The sequence below is a fragment of the Parambassis ranga genome, chromosome 21 (assembly GCF_900634625.1).
Source record: "Parambassis ranga chromosome 21, fParRan2.1, whole genome shotgun sequence".
In the NCBI taxonomy this organism is placed as follows: Eukaryota; Metazoa; Chordata; class Actinopteri; family Ambassidae; genus Parambassis; species Parambassis ranga.
This window is the reverse complement of record NC_041041.1, coordinates 18,529,074-18,548,700: the sequence shown is the minus strand read 5'-3', so window position 1 is coordinate 18,548,700 and position 19,627 is coordinate 18,529,074. Positions and strand designations below refer to the sequence as shown.

General features: G+C 40.2%; 1 protein-coding gene across 2 annotated transcripts in view; it reads left to right on the top strand.

The window, feature by feature from the left end:
• The window catches only part of adarb1b (adenosine deaminase RNA specific B1b), a 91,754-nt gene that overhangs the window by 30,787 nt on the left and 41,340 nt on the right, over window positions 1-19,627 (top strand). Inside the window, exon 2 of one of the 2 annotated variants that reach the window (XM_028393176.1) lies at window positions 1,765-1,835. The gene's annotated coding sequence lies outside the window, so the exon portion shown is untranslated. Of the gene's footprint in view, window positions 1-1,764; window positions 1,836-6,242; window positions 6,322-19,627 lie in introns of those variants that run through there. The other variant, XM_028393178.1, reaches the window with a different exon arrangement.

Here is a 19,627-nt window from a genome sequence, read left to right as displayed (position 1 = left end):
GTGAATGGATGACAAGACTTGTTATTGTTTACTAAAATCCTCCAGGTCCAATCATGGGGAAAAAAGTACTTCAGTACTACAGCCAGATACAGGTTAGACAGGTTATTGTACATGTGAGGAGTGGAAGGGAGGGTTTGCAATTGCATCTATCTGCCATCTCTCCCACCGATCTCCTCCATCTTCATACATCAGCAGGTATGATAACCAAGACAGGTATATGATACTTGCTGAAACTCATCAGTGTATTTTGTGATTCTGACCTATTTTACTTTTCGACATAAATTAAGGAATCAGCTGGCTTGCCTGCTGGTGCAGAGAACAGCTCCACCCAGAGCCCTTGAATCAGGTTTAAGGTTGCCAGGTTGCAGTGACAGATGGGTTGGAATTGTACCTAGTGTAACAAATTTATGTTTGACAGATGATCTGGCAACCTTAAAGATGACATAGAAAACAGCAAAACCAGACATAAATATTCAAATCAGGAATATAGTTTTGATATAATTTGACACTTTGTGAACGCTGTGATCTAAAAATAAGTCATATATGCACAGTTTACATGGCAGAATATGTAAAGTGAAGCCAACTTTGAGGGGGATGGCTCCGGCATAAGAAATTCTTGTGGCAGCTCAGAGAGTTGTAAAGCACCTTGGAGGATGCCTTGAATACAGATGATTTGGACACACACACACACTCATAGGATGTTAGAGGAAGCATTAGATGGGTCGTGCTTTTTTTCCAACCTTGGTTGCCCATATGTCCAAGCAGTGACCATATGGTCTGCAGCACTCGGCTGACAAGCCTTTTTGTAATGCACAAACTGTGTCTGTTCAGTGTGAAGCTGCTGTGTTAGTGAGTCAAGTTAAAGAATCAAAGTTGATTTTGGAGGATTCCTAAGCAAATGTTCTGGTGCACAGTCTTTCATTGTACATGTGTGTTTTCAGCGTTACTGTGCTTCTCAGGCCTGAACGTGTATTATTTGTTCTTTTATCGGTCCCTGTTGAAGGACATGTCAGTCCGGCAGTGTGGGACAAGTAACTTGATTTTAATGTATTTAGAAGCCTGCCACTCAGTTCTAGTCCATGATAAACCTTGCCAGTGTCGTCCCTGTTTTTTTTTTTTTTTTTTTTTAAATATCCCTTCCATTGTGCCCGAAACAGTAAAATCGCACTAATGAGATTGGACAGCGGTGCAGCATCTGCTCCCTTTTCCCCACACCTCCTCAGACGTCTGGGCTGTTTAGTGCCAGTCTTTTGTCATTGTTGTGGTATTGCAGCGGTTGCGGTTGGTCAGAGTGGAGCTGCCTGTGGCAGGGTCAGGAAGGGTGGTGGGCCAGCGGGTTCTTCATATGCAGTGGTGATATGTGATGTTCTGCTTGGTGCTTTGAGAGATTCTTGGCCTTGATTTTTATATTATTTATTTATTTGGTTTCTCCTCCGGCTTGATTTTGCAGCATGCCTTCAAAAAAAATTAGAAGCCAGCTCCTTTTAGGAAATACTGCACCCTGTGCGTGACTTTGGTTAGGCCTTATATCAGCACTACACCGAAAAGCAGACTGTCCTTATTAACCAGGCGCTGTGAATGTTTTAAATGGAATGAAGCCAATAACCCCAAATGCCATGATTCATTTTATATTGGTTTGTTATTATATAATTGTAAAGATATAACATAGTGACTTGATGATGTCCAGAACACATGTATGGATCCATATCACAGAAATATAGAAAATAAATGCTAATACTTTCTTTTTTCTTTCTTTTTTTGCAGGTGCAGTGTGCGGCATTTTTAAGCAGCGGATAATTTGGTGAAGAGCGCTGCATTGAGTCCTCAGTGGATCGGTGAGTTCTAAGCTGTGACATTTAACCAGTGCCTCGGACTTAGAGGATTTTTATATCATTTAAAAAAAATACATACATTTGGTACAATAACACCCAAACGAAAACGACCTGAAGATGTCAACAGGCATTGACAGAACAGCGTTCCCGTCCAATGGCCAGATAATGGTTACCATCCCAAAACATTCAGAAATGAAGACTGATTGTTTTTAAGTATAGGACACATCTCATAAATAGTGCTTTAATTTATACAGGCACCTATGCCAACATGCAGTGTCCCTACCGTTCAGCGTCGCAGTGGAGCAGTTTTAGCTCCCTTTGTCATTCTTTGTTATTTTTGAAGAGTACAGTTCATACTGTAGATCTGCTCCACTGTGGCTATTTTTAGAATGGCTCAAATATCAGGGGATCCTGCACTCTTCTTCCATCCCTTTACATCTCTCTCTTTGCCTGTCTCCTCCATTTACCCCCACTTCAGATGAATGCCAAAACATTTGCTCTTTTGTGTATGGTGGAGTATTTATATGTTGCAGAAATATGCATGTACTGTCCTTTGGTGTCATGGTTACCAATTCAGACAAGTTGCATTTCAATCATTAATAGGTCAAATATTAAAAATATCATATATTTAATTTTAAGACCGAGAGATTGTAACTAACTGAACTAATAAATTAGTATGATGGATAATTTATTCAGCTCTGGTTAAGAGCATAACTATAGCCATTGCATTATAGTTGCCAATCCAGTATTATTATTGTGTTTTGTTCTGGGTAGTTGAAAATCGTAATCCAGCACTGTCTGGCAGTCCGCAGTGGCTGCCTTCCAGAAATGTGGATTTGAACTTGTCCTACACACCTGATTTGGCTTACCTCTTCACCTCTGTGAATTCTACACAGAAGTGATCTGTATGCTCAACAACCGCTGGACTGAGGAAATAAATAAAGGAGGGAGGGACCATGTCGAGAATGGCCATGAACCTTCCCCAAGAGGCAATGTCCAGGGCTCAGAAAGGGGGGCTCAGTGATGTAACAACAGCTCTTCAGAAAACTACCTGTGATGTCATAGAAGTTTTGTCCATAGTTAAATACTGTCACTGTTTACACCTTGCAAGTCCCTCTATTTTATGAAGGGCAAATTGCTCAACTACCCCATTTATACTATATCTTAGGATAAATAGTTTGTTCCAGGGATGGCTCAGACATACAGAAGGTTGTGTTATTGACAAGACAAGACATTTACCATGCTTCTTAAATGGTCTCAATTTTCCTGCTGGGTGCTAAGGGGGAGGAACTGTCAGGTAGAGAAGGGGGAGCCGCGATAAAAAGATTCTGATCGCCACAGGTCGCTACAGGAGGGCAGCACCCACTGGCGCTCAGGTGATGGCGCCTGCTGTTTTCATAAAGAAGACGTTTTATGTCTCCCTTGATAAAATATAAAACAGTGTTGTCTTGTCATTTCTGTCTGGTATGCAGAGATCAAAGCCAAACCTGCTGTTAATTATTTCTACTCTTTGAAATACAGAGATTCTCTTTTCTCTGTGTGTGTTGACGTGTGTGTGTGTGTGTGTGTGTGTGTGTGTGTGTGTGTCTGTGACAGCCAAAATGACATATAGCCTGCCTGGATGGAAACACAACCCACAGTGTTGTGCCCTCCTGCTTCCAGCTCACCTCCATTATTGTAATGAATTTTTAGTGCAGCATTGGGAAGATAGCCAACTAGAGAGGGAAGTGCAGCTGCAGGGTAAGACGATCGTTTGACAGTTTCAAGCTATGCAGTTGTATGTTTGTATTTACAACACAATGATATAAAGATGTGCATCAGGACCACAGCACGTCAAAAGTTAAAGAAGATAAGTTTATATAGTCCACTTTTTTCTTTATTGTTTTTCTTTACCTTTTGCACCCTTTATATTGTTGTAAATTGAATTTTAATAAAGTAAAACTGGCATTTTGTTTGTCAGTTTACCTACATGTATGTATGTATGTATGGTGTCATAATGGGCTACACGGTCTAGATCTAAGTTTAAATAATTTCAAAATCAAATCTATGGAAGTGATGCGTGACATGATGCAGTGTCAAGTCCCCACCGAGTGATTGAAGATGGGAGCTGTATGCTGTAATAACACACCTTATTTAATCTCTTTTTTTTCTTGTTGCTGTGAAGGTTGCTGCATCAGATGATTTAATCTTTGTGCCAAGAGAAACTAGGCTAGCCATATTTCATCGCTGTCATGAGCAGATGAGAGTTTTGTGTCTAAGCAGTGCAGCAATGAAACAGGAAGTGCTGGAAGGGGGACCTTTGGTACAACACCTGGGACCGATGACTAAGCATAGTGTGGTATGGCGTTGTATGGGTGTCACAGAGAGCATGCTAATACTTGAGATAAGGCCTGCTTCATGGGTGGAAGAAGTCGGAATCTTAATGCCTTGATGTTGAATGTCTGTTGATGTGTTCATCATCTTGGTTAACCTAAGGTTGGGTGTGAGTGGAGCTGAGTGGGTAGTTGCATAACCAAAAGGGTCGCAATCTGAGACCCACTTACAGTGATGCAAATCGTCAAGCCCAGTGGATGAATTATACAGAAGTATATCCACTGTGAAAGACCAATGTTGTTGTTTGTTTTTTGTACTAGGCTGTAGACATGTTTATTTTTGTTTTAAAGTTAGACATTTTATCATGGAGGTCTATGGGGACTGACTCGCTTCTAGAACCAGCCCCAAGCGGCTACTCACAGAACTGTTTTTGGAACCTGTGCGTTGGCTTCATTTCTCAACACCAGGTTTGGGTTTGCTGCTTGATTATAACACAGTGTTATTTCTGTGATTTGGTGTGTGATGAAGGTATCCTGGGAAAGTATAAGACACACTGAATCTAAAAATGTGTGTCATTGTCTTTTATGACTGAGAATAACTAACGATTTTTTAACCAACTTGGAACACTCTGGCCCTAAGAGCCATGTGCCACAGCCGCTGCTGCACCTCAAACTCACCTCTGTGAGTGTAATATTCTTAAGTTTGTCCTAAACAACCATGTCCTAAACAATGAATACATGATATTACCATCAAATTGGAGATGCAATGATCAAAGTAAATGAGTCTACTGTTGGATTGTATGTAGAACCTCATCTTTTTGTAATGGGGGACCCTTTCCAACCGTAAAGTATAATCCTATTTTATTACATCAATAAATGCTACATTCCCAAAGCTAACTTTCTGTTGTTTTCAGAACACCAGTATACTTTCACCTCCCACTTCATGTGTGCCTCAGCAGCTCATCCAGCACATCCTCCTGTATGTAGCCCTCCCTCTAGTACTATATAGTTATAAAAAAAACCTCTGACTAGTCAAGTATAGTGCTTTTTTATCTTTAAAGCAGCAGAGACAGAAAGTTGACATCTAGATTGTTCATCTAGGTTACAAAATGGAGAACCCAAAGTAAAGGGTTAATGTTTTAAAAAGTGAAGCAAAGCTGTGACTGAATTTGTTTTATTGGTAAAAAGGAGATGAGAATTCTTTAATTTGGCTTCTTCCCAAGCGTTCCTTCTAACATCTATCGTCTCAGATTCTCATCCTCATAAATCATTCCCCTGCAGTGTTGCTTTTGGAAAGCTGCTGATTAGTACTCTATTCTATTGTGCACGTTGGTCTGTATGAAATTCAACATCAGCATTCTAAAGTATCGTCAAGTAAACATTGCCTTGTTTTTTTTTTTTTTAAATAGTGTTATGTTGCTCAATTTTGGCTTCTCTCCCTTCAGATGCTCTGACGGCATATGCTCTGTGTGCTCCGGCAGCCAGAGTGGCTCATAACACTATATCACAGTGATTAGCATGTATTTATATTGTATGTGAAGAATCCATCTGGAGACTACCTGCTTTATTTCACACTTAGCACCCACACCCCGTGGATCTTTTTCTCACTCTCTCTCTGTTTGTTTTTTGCCCTCGCTTTGCTGTCATACGACAGATTGTTGTACATGTACGCTGGTTTGTGTCCATCCATGCCTGTGTGACCAGACAGGAGATGGGAAGGCTCTGGTATCAAAGCCCACATTTGTTTTGGAACCTGGAAGTGGGAGAGGCGTCCAGATGAGAAAACAATGTAGTCATTCAGGCAAATCTACACTCGCGGCTGCTGTCAGTGATAGTGTGATTCGACCCTGCCGAGTCAGTCTGCTTAGTGTTTCAGTGACATCTGTTTTACACTGTACAAACTGCAGATAGGTCTTAGTGCAGTCTTATTACTACAATGGCAGGGTTGTGTGTTTACGTAAATGCACTCTAACATCAGCTCTGTGTACGATGAAGGTAAATGATGACCTCTCTATTATAATTTAGTGCTGACATGTTGTGTACATAGCCGGTGCTGGTATGATTATACACTTGTGGCATTTTGATTATAGGGACAAGCAGAGTATCCAGTAGACCCTGACTAATACTGAATATCTGATGCCTGTACCAAAGCCTGCTTTCTTCTTGTGATGAATAAGGTATGTTTATATAATAGATAAAACAATCCACCCACTGTAGCTTTACATGGATCATCTGCTATTTGTGTATCTGATTCTGGATAGACAGAATTATCCAAAATGTGTATACACTTTACTTCATGCTTGTATATTTTTGGCTACTGTATGATTACAGACTGCTAAATCAACCCACTGAAGCGGATATCTGACATCACTTAGTGAATAACACTTGTATAAATGAGTATAACATATTGTTCTGCATTCAAAAGCTTAACTTTTCTTGCCATTTTAGCTATGTAGCCTGGATAGCATTTTACATTTCACTCATGCTGCCATGATTGTCAGGTGTATGAAAGTGCGCAACCTTTAATGTCTTTTGACATTGTTAATGTACTACTTTCATTTAAAGCAAGCCAGCTTGCAACAGTTTTTACGACCAAATTCTGCCTAGCTGCAGCCTTCAGGAAATATATGTTACAAACTATAATGGACCAATGTCAGCCATATTTAGACTAACAACATTATTGCGTGGTGTATTTTCAACCTATGTATGCACATTAATCAAGCACTTGAGCTATGTATGACACATCTGTCTGTCATGGGCAAACTTGAACCAAACGATTTGCTTCCTGCTGTCACCATTGGACCGAGTCGTACCCATAGCAGCCATTAGATTGTATACAGACAAGACAACGTCATGTGACTTTGTGATCTAACATAATCCAGCATGTGATGGATTATATTTCATTATTCTTCATCATTCCAGCACAACGTGTGGATTTATTGCACAAATGTACCCTCTGCTGATGAATCTTCCAATGATAACATGCAGACATTCAATAACTTTTAACATAATGTGCAAATTAACATCAGCTTGGCAAGATAATTACAGATTCATCTACCATACCTCACATCTGCCTATCTGATCTGAAGATGGGTCCACACAATAATTACAGATGGGCTCTCAGATATAAAAGAGCCCAGTGCTACTTATGGATGCACCCAAATGTAATAAAAAAAAATCCAATCCATGTTAGTTATCTATCCAAGTGTTATTGCCAATTTCATATCTAGTCAAAAGGCTCCATTCAGGACAGAGGGATGTGTGCACACAGAGCCGAGCGTGTTTGAAAATAGTGCACTGAAATTCAAATATGATCACTGAACGGACAAACACTCTCCACTAACACAGACTACATAACATGGATATCGCATTACATTTGCACAGATGAAACACAGCACAGCGGTCAGCTGGCAGCTTGTCACCTTTAGATTGAGTCCTTGTGTATGTACAAAGAAAAAAAACAAAAAAAAACAAAGTCCCACCCCAAAATATAAATCAATATGCGCAGAAACTTTTATTGTATCGATGTTAAATAAACATTTAGTTTTATGTGAAGCCATCACCTATTAAACTTCCACACATTTTAAGTCAAATTGCAGATGATGTCTGGGCCTGTTGACAGGAAAGTTAGGATGTGGGATGTTAGTTTTGATGACATCACTGGAAAGGTCTGGGCTACAGCCCTCTATTGTGTTTTTGAGAACACCATCTGTTGGTGTTTGAGCCGGTGTTTTTCCTTTGATAACAGGCCTTGCTTTAGTAGTAATAGAAATGATTACAATCTCTAGATTGGACCAGCGCCGCTGATAAGAATTTCTAATGTTGAAATAAGCTGGATATGCCTATAATCCATTTGTTTCTGTGAACCCTTTGTTTTTATAAGTACTCAATTGCCGGTGAACTGTTACACCAGTAACACACAAACACACCAGCCAAACATCGGTAAATGACCATATAGCTCCCCCTGTGATGCTTTAGGTAGCCAACCGTTCCTTGTATATTATGTTCAGTTAAATTAATGAACCTCATTTAGTTGGCACAGTAGCCTGCAGACAACAGAGATAGTTTTATTTACACACATGCCTGCGCTTTGCCCCACGCTAATCAGCCACCATACCGTGTCAAATCAGATTGTTTTGGTCTAAACCAATTTTCTTTACAATCTCACATGCCGCCATCATTACTGAAATTCCCCAGCAGGAGAATGAGCCTGTGATGTGATCCTCCTCACCTTGATCAGATTACACATCGAAATTAGTATAATTACAGCTGTCACTGATTAATGGGCAAACTATAATTAGCACTCTGGGTACAAGGAGACTGTGTGTGTGTGTGAGATGAAGAAAGAATGGTTGTGCATTTATTGAGGCTCTATCCATACATGCACTTACTTGCTCTCATTTATGCATGGGAGTGTGTAAAAAGATTGCAGTAGGAGAATTAATCGGCTCAGGCTTAAAAATAACAATACTCAATTCATTATCGCTAATATCCTCGGAGAATTAGAGTGTGTGTTCAAAGATTAATGATCAGAAGAGAGAGCGGTGTACATATCAGAGTGAAAGAGCACTTCAATATTTTATTAATTTGACTCAAAAGGGGAATTACTGCTATAGGTGTGTTTGAACTGTGATTGACGTGTAGCTGCAGACGGGGGGTTTTACATGCCGTGCTCTGTTTATGGGTTTTCCACACACACAGCTTTTCCTTTGTGCTTTTCTGTTTTCTGCCTGCTTTTACTGTTGGATGGTTCATCAGTCGAGTTTGACAACTTGTTTTCCGCATGATTGATTCTGAGATGGGAATAAGTGTTTCCACTTCTGAATGCTACCGTCTGCATGCAAATCTTACACAGTGTCATCAAGATTTGTTGGCTGTCACTTGCCATTTGCTGTAAACCTCCTTTGCTGCCAAGGAGCAGTGAAAAACTTTTTTTTTTCTCATCTCTTTATCCTTCTATAACGGATAGAGGCTTTCATCAGACAATAGCAAAATAAATGTTTTTCAAACACCTCGGTACACCTTGTTGCAGGGTGGCCTCCATCGAGTCATCATTACAAAGCAATATGTTAACAACCATGAACACTGGGAATATAAATTCTGTCTAAATGCCATTTTAAAAAGCATTTTTATTTTTTTTTGCAGCGCAATTCAGAGATTTCTATTTTATGGTTAGATGAATCACTATTCACATGGAGCTGCTCTCAGGGGAAGCACAGGGGAGGGGGGAACGGGTGCGATAAGAGATTGAGCTGCAGGGTTTCAAATATTAATAGAGACGGAGTGTATATCAGACTTCATGCATGCATGAGCTGTTTGTGTGCACTCCAGGTTTTCAACAAACTAAGCACTCCTCCTCTAACACCACATGGCAAAACCTCTCAGTCAGCGAACGGCGGTGGCCATGCAGAATGTTAGAGCAGGCAAAAACAGGCAGGAGGGCGAACACAGATTACGGACCTGCTGCCGCTACCTTGGTGACGGGGCTGTTGTCGATCTTGGATCACCTTGAGTTTTATTAATCATCAATCTACAGGAGTATACATGATGATGTTGATGAAGATTCTTGCTTTGAGGTCCTCATACACTTCTTCTTGACATATAGGACAAGATGTATGGTATAGAATGCTGATTTTAAAGGTCATATTTTAACAGGTATTTGGTTATGATGTCTGAAATTTGATGAATCATTTAATTACCTAGACTGTTGGGGCTCCCAGACTTTCATAATGAAACGGTTCACAGCTGTGTAATAAATCTCCATCGCTCATCTCCTCCTTGCTCTCGCACTCTCTGACGGTAACATAATACTTGGATAGGCATTTGGTGTCATTTGTGTTTTTTTGCTCCATTCTTAATCTATTAACTAGGGGACAAACCCTCCTCCTTTACACACGTACGAGGTTTTCTAAGTTGCTGATTCACAAATGCAACTCACAGCAGGCAAGAGTCTTGTCACTTGTCTTTCTCGCTCTAACTATTGGAAAAAAGAAAAAGAAAATGCTTTAAGCGAGGGAAGGCACATCAGCTGAGAATACAGCCGGAGGAAGACTTTTTGTTCTTATAAGTAATTGAACACATGCACAATATTAACAAAAGAGTAAAAGTGACAGGAGGAAAAGTAAGCTCCTCAGACTATTAACTACTAAATTCTCAAATTATGTCAATCAGACATCATATGGACTTTGATCCATGTAGGTAAAAAGTCCTGCGTGGCAGGTTTGTTCTGATTTACAGCTCCAATAAGAAGTGTCATATGAGGAAGTGTCAGCTTAGTAACATTTAAGCTACAAAATTCATGCAGTAAAGCTTATGATTTTCATTTTGTAAAAAGAAGATGTCTTCATTTTTCAAGAGCATTTGAGCACAAGGGTTCATCTGCTCTGTGACCTTTTTGGCATTGCTGATTCAAAGTGATTTCAAAATGAGTTTATTTGCATTTATCTACCTTGGATTTAGCCTGGCACCCTCTGTACACAGTGGCAGATTGTTCTTGATGGGGGATGTTGAATCCTGCAGTGACTCAGACCACAGGATTTACTGTCTCTCACTTTTATTCTCATTCTTTCTCCTTCTTCCCAAACAACACCCCCTGCTTCCGCAATGCTAGTGTGGTGGTAATCAATTTTTTAGTTTTTAATTATGAAGCTTCAACTAGGTGGAATATTATTAGGGCAAAAAAAAAGCAATAATCGGACTTTGGAAACGGTTCATATTTCACTTTTAGTTGTATTACAGGTATGAAAGACTTGTGAAAGTTCTGTCATCTGTTGTTTCAGTAGTCTATGTTGGGAATGTTACAATACAAGTGTGTGCATGTGTGTGTATTTTATTGGCTCCTGTGAGTGAGTAACATTTATGATCTGTAGTGATGTTTTCTCCCCGCGGCAGTGGGCCCTCTCGCCATGACTGCGTCATGGCATGAGTTTGCTGTCACATTTTTCTGGAATGATCTGCATTATGTAAGAACTGGAATAAGTTGAATAGCTATGCCAAATTGACACGCACACACGCACACACACATGTATATATATACGTGTGTGTGCGTGTATATATATACATATATATATATACATATATATACATATATATATATATATATATATATATATATATTTCCAAATGCTCCAGCTGGTTGCCTGGCACTTTAATAGCAGAGTTCATTATTTTAGGATTAATGTGGATTGAAGAATGCTGGTGTGCAGGTCTGCTTGGCAGTTATAAAAAAGCCTCAGCAGGCACATGTTGTTGGTAAATTCATAATGTCATAAACCGATGTCAAAAAGCATGAATTGTTGTCTTCTTTTGCTCAGTAGGCATACGGGCTGTGACAACAGAAACATGTATTTTACTTAAAAGGGTGGCGACATTTCAGTGCACAGACAGCAGGGTGGGCCGTTGACAACGTGGCCATGTTGGTGCTAAGCGCCATGCTGTTCAACCACTCTGCTGTGGCGAGGTTTTTTTTTTCAAGCCTGTGAAGTTTGCCGATAAAATTAGCACAGCAAATTAGCAGTGATGAGTCACTCATTATCGTCCTTGTGTGTGTTGGCAGGAGGTGGGTTGTTGTGGGTTTCTTTGCTTATTCAGGTCTTCTATTTACACGGAGGCAAATCCGGTAAACAAAAAGAAATCAAATATATATATATATATATATGTATATATAAAAAAGCGAGCTTCTGTTTGTTTACTGGATGAACAGAAGGTGTGTGGTCATAATTAGTTTTCACAGCTCTCCACATCTATTGTGTGGCCTACAGCTGAGTTAAGAAAATCCAGCCAGTTTCTGCTGTTATTCTTTCCTGCTGTGTTTTCAAGAGGAGGAGTGTCATTCTGGAAGTGTTGTTGCATGAAAGCTTTGTTAGGCTTTCAAAAGAAAATGGTACTCGAGGTGTTCTCCCCGAGATGGTGGGAACAGCTTTTTTTTCCCTCTGCTCATTTCCCTGTCTTATCTTTAATTGGAACTGCCTCCTGCAGTTTGTTTGTTTGTGTTGCTGAGTTCAATGTTGGGTTTTTTTTAACAGAGAACTTTGGGAGTGATTTGACAACTGTTTCACCTGGAAACCCCGTGGGGCACAATCAGCTCAAGATCAAAATCAAAACTAATCAGGCTTTTTGTAGTTGTTATGAATTAATTAAAACATGCCTTGATCAAACCTGTTAGGGATGCAGACCATTAGATATCTGATCCTGTTGTGTTTTTGTTTTTTTGCTCTCGCTCTCTCTCTCTTATAGCTTTAAGCTGTGCTAATGAATGTCTAAATTGGACAAGCAAAAATGTGTCTGATGCTGGATATGTATGAATTTCAGAATTGATCTCATCACAGAAACTGATTGTGACTGATTGCCCTGATATATGTAGAGCTGATCAATATATTGATTGGTCAGTTTTGGCCAACCACAGATATCATATACTTGCTTGAGCTTATTTATATATCTAACTCCATTGTTTACAATATCCTCAGCATGGCTATAATACATGTAGCAGAGTAGTTAAGGTTAATAAACAGATATAGATACATTAAAGGAATGTTAATACAGCATGAAGCCCTTAAATAATCAAAAGGCAAGAATACATATATAATGAAGGTGCACACCATCACAGTTTTTGTGTAGTTAATCAGGTTGAATAGACACGGTTTTTCAGCAGTAATCGATCAGACAGCGCGCACTAAAATGGCTTTAATCAGCAGTGCTCTCTCTAAAGAAATCACTGCACAAATTAATGTGCATAATATACCCTCTAAATCCCAGATCGGTTGTTTTGTGGAATATTCAGGGAGGGAGAATTTTTTTTTGTAAAGCTGATGGAATGTGATTTGGTGCCTCCTCTCATGAGTCCACCACAGTTCACTTTGGGCCTATGCCGATATTTTGATTTAAAGCTGTTAATGGCTAGTACTGATGAATTGTCGTGCATCACTGCTGACTTCCCCTTGCTGCTGTACTGTAGTTTTTGTGTTGAAGTAAAAACTTGCACCGTGCTATGTGTCGTGATGTACTGTGGTCGAATGCCAGTCCATTTGTGACTGCTCAGTAAATATATGAAAAATTGATGTGATAGTGACAAATGGCCTCTTCTTAAATGTTGCATGTAGAAAATGACAGAAATTTGCTGGTATGTTTTAGCGCACTCCTGAGCAGTCAGATGACATTAGGTACTGTTGGTTGACTCTTAACATAAACGCCATGGTTAGAGAGAACATCAGCGGTGTTGATGCTGAGTCCTTTACTTGCTAAAGCAAGTTTTTGACATCGTTTTAGTAGTGGGAATAACTTCTCCTCCTCCTCTCTCCAACTTTGGAAGACTCTATTTTCTCTCCTGTGCCCTTTGTTTGCATCTCCTCTGGGTCATTGCGTTGTGGGTTTTTTGTCTCCCACGCTGGCACGAGCATCATTACTTCACTGTCTTCTTGGGTGGTAGAGAATTAGACAGTGAGTGGTTGAAACATTCTGAACTATTGTTATTGAATGAGCACCACCAAACAGCCTGGGGGTAAGCCATTATCAATACGGCTGTGGCTGTGCTCCAGTTGGGTGCTGTCAAAGGTCCCTGGGTGAGCGCTTACAAGAACTACAACAACAACCAAAAACAACAGCCTTGGCAGCCTATGACCTCATTGTCTGTTCACGTCAAAAATGCTGCTGCCAACACTCTGTTTGTCTCCGCTTGTTTTTCTCTGTCCACCTTTTTAGATTGCAGTTTGTCCCATTGTGTCATGACAGCTTGGCTCCCTACCTTTGTTTGTATGTGGTGTTATCAGTAATGCATGCCTCCCTCCCGACCCGGAGACAATCATGCAATAAATCATAGCATATTCAACTCGTCAGCATTTAAATCTCAGTTTTAAGTTTCCACTCTCTGTGCCTCTATTTCTATTGTGCCATCATCGCTGCGTGAGTGCGACCTATTCCCATGTTAGGAAACTAGTTATGTAAACATAGCCTCGAGCGTTTTACCACACCAATGCCAGCCTTTTACTAGCCCCCACACAGCACACACAGCCCAACCTCTATTCATTCAGAATTTGAAATTTAGAGTTAAACAAACTCAACAAAGAAAACTGAAACTGTAACAAACATTTTTTTTTTTCCGCACAGGGTGGCTTTGTGCTCTGGCCATCCTATAAAAATGTGACTAAGAAAGGTCAAGGCTTGCTAAAAAAGAAGTGTGTGTGTGTGTGTGTGTTTTTGTGTGTTTTGTGTATCAGTAGAAAACAGAACATTGTGTCATTGAAGTCCACTCAAGTTCAATGACAGCAAATCTACCCATAATGCTTTGTAACACAGCAGAGAGCGTCTCTCGGGGCTCCAAATTACCTCTCACATCTGCTGCTACTCTGTGCCCGAATACAGCACCACACACACACACACACCACACCCCACACACGCGTATACTCTCATACACATGAGGGCCAAAAGTCAGGAGAGGGGCTATTTGAATTGATTAGACTGTCATAAGTAAAGTGATGATGTGCTTAAACAGAGATGATGGAGGAACTTTCTGTTATTGATTGTTCTGTCAATCCGGTGAGTGTGGCTTGCATGCAGATTATTATGTAAAATTATGTTCAAAAACACAATGGAAAGTCAGGGGTGAAGACATCTTAATATATTTTTTAAATATATGCAGTATATTTCCCTTGTTAGCGAAGTTCAAAAGCACCTTTTGATTCCCTCTTGAAAATTATTCAAGACTCTGGAGCTCAAATGTCAACAACACAGAAGTGATGCATTTACATATTATTTACCAGGATAGTCCACATTGCTTTGCACTAAAGCGGAGGAAGAAGGAAATAAAAAGTCACCCTAGGTAACTCCAGCAGCTCATTTACTACTATTGCTTGCAGATAGTTTGCTCTGAAGTTTTAATTTGTTGTTTCCTGTCAGCAGTGAATCGTTTGTGCCTGACAAAAGAATTTAGAACAAGTGGGGCTGAGTGCCAAAAAGAACGAGCTTCTCCGAGTGCAGCTCTAACGTAGCAGCAAACTTGCAGATTCCAACAAATAAGATTGAGCTGCCCATGAGGACGATGATCATCGTCATCCTCATGGGCAGCTCAATCTAATTTGTTGAAATCTGCAAGTTTGCTGCTACGTGATGATGATGATGATGATTAAGGTTTTATTGTGGATTTGTTTTTTTGATGCAGAATCTATAAGCATTTATCCCGCCAGGCTCCTTTTTGTACAAATAGAAATATTTTTAATCTCTCTCACATCCCAATATACACATAGTGTATTAACACAACACAAGTATCCTTTTTCTGTAACCTCCTCCACAGAATGCAGAAAAAACTGGCTGAATATAACGCCTGAACATTGGACAAAAAAAAAAAGCAATATTTTTTTTCTCTGATATATGAAGATTTATTTTATTAGCATGTGTTACACCATACTGACAGTACTTTGTCACATTTTTACTGTGACTGTTGTGTCACACAGCAGTGGCTGTATACACATTTAGTGACCTGAATTCTTACAAGATGTGCGTCATATCTCAGTTGGTAATAAAAAGTAGTTGTTTTATAATGTCACGTCATATTCAGAGAGAGACTGGGGATGAAAACTCATCTTTTGTGGCATTTTCATCTGTTTTACTTGTCAGTCTTGTAGTGTCAATATTACACACAGAACAGTATGTTTTACTGGCACATTTTATTTCAAATTTTCAAACTCTTTTCTTTTCCAAAATAACTCCATTTCTCACAGCCCACCCCTCCCTTCACTTTGCTATCCACTTAGTCTGTTTATTTTTTTGTTATCACTTCTCCAGTATTGTAGTATAGTGGCACATCCTGTGGTATGTTAGTGTCCACTTAGTTCGGTAATTGAACCCAATAGCATCAAATGCTGTAGTTCTGCATTTTAAGTGTTCTAGTGATCGCTTGGTACCTATTTAGCCTCTGCTTTCAAGTCCCATTGCTTTCAACAGTGCGAAGGGTCCACAAGGCGCAGATTGCAGTGAATTGCTTTTCACTTAGTTCACCTTTCTCTCTCATCATGCACAAAACACTCAATTTTACATTTAGATTTGCTCCCAGGGCCACCTTCACTCTATCATTAGATCTCTGCCTTTTGCATTGTCTCCTCAGATTATCTGCCCCCTCGTTCTCGCAATCTTTTTCTCTTCTTTACCTTGAAAGGCCGACGACATTGGAATCCTCCTCTATCATCATGTTTGAATGGCATGGAATCGTTTGTCCCTTGACCCACTGTGCAGCTCTACAATGGGGAAAATGTTTAACACCTTACAGTTATTAATTATAAACAAGACTCTTTTTGGCATGTTTTGTAGCCATAAGCATACTGTTATTAGCGTGGGCTTCAGCTTTGTTCCTGTTGGTTTTTACAATACAGAGACACATTTAAAATCACAAAAAAGAGAGACTACAACTTGAACCTTGTTTCTTAGCAGTTATAAAATGTGTACTTTAAAACTGTCCATTAGAGATGGGGTACTGAGTGTGTTTCCATCAGAGGTACGTTGGTTGCCAAACTAAAATAGTAACCCTTATGTAAGCACGGCCTTTACCCACTGAATGGAGATGTCAAATGCAGTTCTGCAGCATAATGGCTTTAATCTTGCTCAGAGTGCAGCGGTTAAACGAAGAACAGATAAAAGGACCTGCTTCTGTTAGCGGTGGACTTAAAGTAGTGCTACATTATATTTGATGTTTTTACCTCTTAAAGAAAGCCCTGCAGACCCTTGTGTTTTTGGGTCCTAACTGAGTGGCAAGCAGCAGAAGAAAATTCAACAAACATGCGAACAGTTAGAAAGCAGCCAGTGAGCAAATTAGACCAGCTTTGTTCACCGGTCCGTATTAGAGCCGGCCTAGGGCAGATGTGGACAGATGGCAATCCCAGAAACTTGTTTCACCATCCCATCTTATTGATACTGACTCACAGCCTAAAGGGCATGTATGCTTAACAGTGTCGTGCTTAATCTTCTTTACAGATAGTCCTGTCTTTTCTTTTAACCTGCTTCAGCTGAGGGCTTCACTCAGGATAGAGTCACGGCACACACCTGAGGGCCACAGCCACAACCTTTCACTGGGACTTTCGGTTGTTTGGGACTTACACATTCAGCACTAAAAGTGTGCACTTAAACCATGTTTGCATTGGCAGACAGGAAAGCGGAGGGAGGGGGGATGGGATCCCTGGCACGGAGAAGGAGCCTGAGCACCACAGGCACATCTGCTCATGCCTCACTTGCCCTCTATGGTTTCTGGCCAGGCATGTTGACACTTACAGCAATGCACCAGGCTGCGTTTCCAAGACTATTCTTTGTGATGGTTTATTTCTTCTTGCACAAAAAAAAGATTTATATTATCTTGGTAGCTTGTGTTGACTTAGTTTTCTTATTACATTATTCTATCTGCTGCTGTTGAGAGTTTAACTGAATCCCCAAAACATCTAAACAAAAACAAAAAAATTCTGCTAGAAACGGGCAAAAAAAAATTGAACTTTAAGCATTTCCCTTATCCTTGAATGCATCTTTTTTTAAACAAATATGCTTAAAATCATTATATAAATCAGTAAAATATACCAAAACTAACACTTAATAATTATAATTATCTTAAAACTAAAGTTTTATGATAATTGTAAAAATAAATGTATAAGTATGTGGCACTTTTTCCACACCATTGACAATACATTAATGAAAATATACATACCAATTTACACAAAGGACAGTTTGGGTCATATATATAAAAAAAAGTTCAACAGCAAGGCCCTGTCTGGAGGTTGCCAAACCCACTGCTTTGTTCTGCGCTGCCAAAGAGACGCTGTGTAAAAAGTTCTGTGCAAAGCTGCAGGCAGACTTGAAAGTAGTATAATAACAAGTGTGCATCTGTGGTGTCCACAGCTGTCCGCATGGGAGTATAATCCCAGCTTAATCCAGGGATCAAGTCTGCTGCCAAATTTTTGTTAAATTAACTTCCCTACAAAAAACTTTCTAGCGCCTTTGCCACATCACATAGTGTACATCTATTCCCCAGAGTGGTAGACTGAAAACGAAGCACCTATTAGCAAGAATGTCCGCAGGCTGTCGCAGCTCTCATGTGACACAGTCCCTTTCCAGAGAAAAACAGCTGGCGGTCCGACAGAGTACCTGTGAAGTAGAACCCATTCTTGAACAGGACTTCCAACCCCTAACTCTACATGGTTTCCTTACATGAAATGTGAAAGGTTACCTAATGAAGGGTTTGGTTGCAATAAAAAGAGTCTGCCTTATTTTTTGTTTTCCACTCGCCCTTAAAGCATCTGTGCAGAGCAGTGAGTTTGTTTACCAGTCTCACCTCAAAAGCTGTTCTTCTCCTTTCAATTAAGTTTACAGACAAACCATAACATGTAACATTGCAGGATGAAGCATATAAAAAGTTCTAAAAAAGTCTGGAAAAACCAATAATGGTCTGTGTATCTCGAGTGTGCGTGTTAACGTGTATACGCAAACACTTACGGCTCTTTCAAGAACAGTTCTTGATTGATAAACACTTCGCACATTTGGTTCTCATTTTACCAGGTGTAAGGCTTTAACCTACTTTACTGGATACCCAGATTTTATGGTGTCATCTCATGTAATGTGATAAGACACACACACAAACGTGAACACAACATGCCGTGGCCTAGTTTTCAAGTACCTCTGTTGTAATCCTATCTGCAACCAGTGAATAGAAGTGGTGTGGGAAAGCCTGAACTACCATTGTACAGCAGAATGGCTGAAAGAAAAGGAGGTTGTGAGAGGCTCTGCAGGCTGGATTTAGACTCCATCTTGAAAGTGGTTAATTAGCTTGAACTCTACATTCCTATCCAGTGAGATTGAACAGTGTCGGAGTGCCATGTAAGTGTATGCAAACAGATAAACACACAAACACACATTTACACATTCCCCCATAATTACAGTCAGACGATGTGAACACACACACACGCATGAAGTCCTCTCTGTTACTTCTCTGCTCCTTGTGAATGTAAGGAAGGCTCAGGTGGCAGGACTGGATGCTTGCTCTGGGCGGTGGCAATGCAGATGTTACCTGGTGGCTCTTACGCTTTCCTCTGGGTGTGTGTTCGTTTGTGATTGCGAGCCAGCTGTGATGGCCAGCTGCCCACTTTGCCAAGGCCTTGGCAACTCCCCTGATGGTTGACCCAGATAGATCCGCCAAGAGAGGAGAGGAGCACACACACACACACACACACACTTGGAGGGACTGTCTCTGGTGCACACACTCCAATGTACACCTGCGTGGGCACCCTTCACACAGATGATGCTAAGAGACGCTTGCGTAGTCCCATTAGAGCAGGTGAAGTAGGAAAGGGAGAGGTTTAATGGCTTACTTTTGGGATGACCTCGAACTTTCCTGATACAGCAAAGTTTCATTACAGGGTGATTCTGAAGTTGAACTACACAGCAATAATCCAAAGTTTGTTCTGCTGCTTCTTGCCTTGCTACAGTTCCATAAAAATCTGGACTAGCCAGCACACATGG